Source organism: Eleutherodactylus coqui, chromosome 9, assembly GCF_035609145.1.
Source record: "Eleutherodactylus coqui strain aEleCoq1 chromosome 9, aEleCoq1.hap1, whole genome shotgun sequence".
Classification (NCBI taxonomy): Eukaryota; Metazoa; Chordata; class Amphibia; order Anura; family Eleutherodactylidae; genus Eleutherodactylus; species Eleutherodactylus coqui.
In genome coordinates, this window is record NC_089845.1 from 150,045,437 (window position 1) to 150,051,027 (window position 5,591).

Below are 5,591 nucleotides of genomic sequence, written 5' to 3' on the forward strand. Positions count from 1 at the left end.
TTTTTTGCCCCAAAAGAGGCACAGTGTCTTATTTTCAGTGGGGGGAGCATACACTCACCTAGTCTGTGGCACCAGGTGACTCGCGCTGCTGGTCTCCGGCGGTGATACAGCAGTCTGCTGTGTCCTCCACGCTGAGGCATCTTCTTCTTTCTGGTGACGGGGCTTTGAATACCCTGCCTCCAGCAAAGCGAGCGCTGTGATTGGATTGAGCGCCAGCCAATTACAGCCGGCACTCGGTGAGCCAATCACAGCCATTCATTGATGTCATTCACTGAATGGCTGTGAATGATCAAGCGCCGGCTCTGATTGGCTGGCACTCAATCCAATCACAGAACTCGCTTTGCTGAAGGTGGGGTATTCAAAGTCTTGTCACCAGCAAGAAGAGGATTTCTCAGCGCAGAGGACACGGCAGCCTGCCGCAGAGCCAGGGACCATCACGAGGGACTCAGACGCCGCAAGCCAGGTGAGTATTGATGTTTATTTATTTTTTTAAGCTAGAGCTTAATTTCAGGGTAGGTCTTAAATTTCAGGGAAACATGGTGGTTATTCATGCCACACCTGAACTTAAAGGGTATGTCCACCTATGCAACTATTTTTATTATCCCACTATTAGTGCAAATTATTTTGTGGTTTACAGTTCCTATGCAGATTCATGTGTCTCCTTGGTTAAAGACTACAAATATGAACCTTGATCCTGCGGTGATGTGTTCCTCCTTGCCTTTTGATAAGCTGCAGAATGTAGAACAGGGATGAGACTATACGGAGGCGCTCACACGGACGGTGTTTGTCTACAATACGCACAACAGCATGCAGCCAATCTGCAGCAAAACCCGTATGTCTAAATGATGTGGAGTTACCAGCAGAATTAAGCCATCTACAATTCCACATCAAAATCCACACCGAGCCATGTGGATTTGGGTGCTGATTGGCTGTAGTACACACTGCAACATGCAGGCAAACTCCACCAGTGTGAAAACCTCCTACAAGGTTACATAGTAACATAGTATGTTAGGCTGACTGAAGACCATGTCCATCTAGTTCAGCCGGTTTCCACCCCCCACCCCCCTTCTTGCTGATCCAGGGGAAGGCAAAAAAAAAACTCCAATGAGGCAGAAGCCAATTTACCCTATGTGGGGAAAAAGTTCCTTCCCGACTCTGTAATGGCAGTCAGAATAATCCCTGGATCAACATTTTCAAAAAAGATCCTACTGGGCTCCAAGCCCCGGAACTACCAACCCGCTGGTTATTTAATGTCTATATCCTGTAATATCACAGCTCTCTAGAAAGGCATCTAGTCCCCTCTTAAACTCCTCTATGGATTTTGCCATCACCACATTCTCAGGCAGAGAGTTCCACAGTCTCACTGCTCTTACAGTAAAGAACCCCCTTCTGTGTTGGTGATGGAACCTTCTTTCCTCTAACCGTAGAGGATGCCCTCTTGGCAGGTTGGTTTGAATTCAGTAACCATGGAGACATAAAACCCAGCATAGCTGCTGGAGACACAAGACCGCAAGCTGCTTCAAGTTTTACACTTAGATGCAAACAAAAATAGTTGCAATGGTGGACATCCCCTTTAATCTTAAAGGGGTTGTCCACAATAAGAAACTTCCAGAAACTGCTCTGCAGGTTTTGGTGATGCAGTTCAATCCCTTGTTACTGTGATACAAGACAAACAACATAGACGGGCGCGGTGCTGCTTTTGGAAAAACACTGACCCTTTTTTCTAATCCCAGACAGCGCCTCTAAATGCGATTACTCCAAAAACCCATTTCAGGGCTTAAACACACGGCCGTGCTTTTGTCACACCTTGTGGCCATGAAAATCTCGCATGTAGTTCTTCTACGTGTGAGAAAATAGTGCAGGACCTAGCTTTTATTTTTTTTTATCTGCGCAATTGTGCGAAACTTGAACAGTAAAAAAGAAAAGCCTTTTGACCGTTTCATGCGCTAATGTGCTCCGTAGGGGCGAGCGTGTTTGTACAAGCGCCCATCTGAAGCCGCCCTTAGGCTGTTTCTAGCATTAGTGGAAGTCATTTGTTCATCCATCCCGACGAGGGTTTTATTTCTTAGATCTTAGCCGGTTTTACGCCGACGCTCCACCTTTGCATTATGAATAGAGATGAGCGAACGTACTCGGTAAGGCCGATTTCGCAATCGAGCACCGCGATTTTCGAGTATTTCACTACTCGGGTGAAAAGTACTCGGAGGCGCTGTGGGTGAGCGGGGGGTTGCAGCGGGGAGTGGGGGGGAGAGGGAGAGAGAGAGGGCTCCCCCCTGTTCCCCGCTGCTACCCCCCACTCCCCTCTGCAACCCCCCGCCCCACAGCGCCCCCGAGTACTTTTCACCCGAGTAGTGAAGTACTCGAAAATCGCGGTGCTCGATTGCGAAATCGCCCTTACCGAGTACGTTCGCTCATCTCTAGTTATGAACAGTTCCCCCACCACAATGGCCTCTCATGCTATAATTCAGATTCGCTGCCCTGTACTATCTGATATACAAGGACACAGCACACTCACATGCATGGGCAGGTCCTGTTCGTGAAACAGAAAGGAATGGGGCATGCCATTTTTTATACGCAGATTATCGGTTTGTGTGAAAAATCGTCCATGTGTAGCCTTACACACTATAATGGGGGTCTATGCGGACAACAGGCGGTCTACAATATGCCACACTATAATGGGGGTCTATGCGGACAACAGGCGGTCTAAAATATGCCAGTGTGCTGGAGGCCTAAGGAGAATACATGGAGCTGCTGAAAACTGCAGCATCCCTCTTGCTTGCTTGTTCCGCGGAGCATCCTTGGGGTGTTTGTCGTCCCCCCTCCCGCTGTTGTAAATACTGTAGTAGGGTATTTATCAGTGTAATGCCCTAATATATTAGTTACAGGAGATTTCTGGGCAGATACATTAAACACCTATCCTTAGGATAAGACCTCACTGTGTGATTGGTTGAGGTTGGGCTCCTAGGAACCCCATAAAATCATCAGAAGTAAGGAGCCGTTCCGTGTTTATCTAGGTACACAGCATATCTGTATCTGTGCCTGGGATTGAAGCTCCGTTCCATTCATTTCAACGTTTGATCAGATCCTCATCCATCACACAATATACAGTATATTCCTGGAAAACCCCTTTGAAGTGCCTTCAAAAGTGGAGTGTCTCTTTAAGAGTGACATCTCCTTCTTTCCTCAGAAGACATTGGGACGTTCAGAAAGACGTGGACTGCTAAATGTTGGCTATTGCTGACATGATGAAGTAGTTTATATGGTTTTAAAGGGAACTTGGCACCAGGTTCATGCTGCCCGAACCGCAGGCAGAATGAATCCGGGACTGGTATGTTTATTGCTCCCCATGTATGTGGTGTTCTGAGTCAAGTGGGGTATGGTTTCTCCTTAAGGAGAGCATCTAGAAGCTGAGTAAGGAGACTTATAAGGCCATTCATGCCTCTACAGCGCCATCTATTGGATGGCAGCATTCCTGCAAATCAATTTATACAGGTCTTCGGATCAGTGATTGGGAATTGAAAACCAAGCTAGAATCCATACACAGACAGCTGTTTCTGGGTTTTGCTCCTCATCAGTGTGCAGTAGGATCCTGGCTTGGCTAGAGGGAGGCCTATAGACATGGGTCAGGAGGGGTATTGTCTCTCCTTAAGGAGGGCACTAAGGCTGCCTGTCCATGGGCGTCTTTTCATTGCGTTCCCCACGGTGATAATCTGGCTGCGGGGAACGCAGTGAAAGCTTTCCATAGCGTTGCTATGGAAAGTGCTTCCCTCCTGTCCACGAGCGGAGAAACATTGCGATTCTCCGCTCGCGAGCAGCAATTCGCAGCATGCTTCGAATTGCCACGATTCTCCGCAGTCAGACTATCTGTCAGATAGGCTCACTGCGGAGATCCGTCTACCGGCTCCTGCTCCTGTGCGGCGGATCTCCACAGCGGGATTTCGCAACGCCCATGGGCAGGCAGCCTTAGAAGGTGAGTGAGGAGACTTATAAGGCCATGCATACTCCTCTGCGTAATATGCAAATAAGGAAGATGGAACACTGATGAGGGGCAAAACCCCGAAACCGCTTTCTGTGTATGGATTCTGGCTTGGTTTTCAATTCCCAATCATTGTTCTAATTACCTATATAAAGGGTCGGACATTGATTTGCAGGAATGCTGCCCTCCAGTAGGTGGTGCTGCAGAGGTAATTTGTCTCAGCTTCCTTATTTGTGTCATTTTGAAACGGTGCGGCATTGCAGAATAAACACACTTTAAAGTTGGACTGGAAACTGTGCTCTGAGTCAAAGAGCTAAGCCCCACCGGCCTCTGCCCGCCCGCAGCATGTCAGCTGGCTGCTGTCCCTTTACAGGGAGACTGCTGTCTCTCAACATGCTGCAGGTGAGGAGAGGCTGGCACGGCCTGACCCCCCTGAACCTTCATTTTTCTCCTTAACTTTTGCCCAGTTAGTCCTCATTTATATCGTATTTATTCATGGCAGCAGTGTCTTCATTACTTGTGACATTTTGGACTACTAAGAGCAGATGAAGCCGGGAATGACAATGCAGAGTGCATCCAGTTACAGATGTATGACATATATCCCACATATGATCAGCTCGCCAATCCCAGGTCACTTTTTGAGAGTTCATACAGTGTTGGCGGTATTCCTTCTGTTGAGCTCATATCTCATGCAACTAATTTTAACAGTATCTTGAACTGACATTATGACGAGGTTTGGACTATTAGGGACATTGACATTTTTAATCACCACCAGGGATGACCACCAGGTGTCAGCACATCCTAGGTTATCTGATATTTAAAGGGCACCTGTCATGTCCCCACATAAACTAAGTTATGATGCTGTTAGGTGATGTGACAAGGATCCGGGTGATGTATTTTTTATGACAAACTTGTATCTTCAGGGGGACACGCTGGATCCAGTGAGCGGGTGACTATGAAGAGGACAACACCCGGATCCGTGTCACGCTCCTAATAGCTCCATAACTTAATTTATGGTGCTGCGGAGATGTGACAAATTCAATCCAAGGTTCCTTCTAAGGCGTTTTTTTACTTTTCTATGACTTTTCAGAATAAGGTGCTGTTTGTGTGAAATAACACTAAATGTGGCCATTATATGATTTTGGATCCCACATTTTCCCCTCTTCACAGTGTACAACTCATTCGCAATTCTCTCAGAACCCCAAAACCCATTCACCAGCAACTGAAAAAATCTGATGCGGATTTGAGTAATTTTGCTAATTTTTAAATCCAAGCATGCAAAATTTTTTTTTGCAGAATTTTCACCACTTATTTTATTAATGTCAATACGAGTGAATTCAGTGACTAAATCTGCACTAACATCATCTGCGGATTCATTATGGACCTTGGAGTGGAATCTTACTGCAGATTAACAGCGTTCATCTGTGTGTGAAACTAGTCCAACTACAGCTCATTGGCTAGGCTCATCATTTTCCAACATTTCAATATCCTTCCCTTAAGGAAAGACAGTAGCAAAGGAAATCAGGAGGGGAGGGCAGCCCTGGGGTACTGAAAATATGAGCCTTAGGCCTCGTTCACACGGGCGACAAATCGCATGTCTATGAAGCCCATGCTT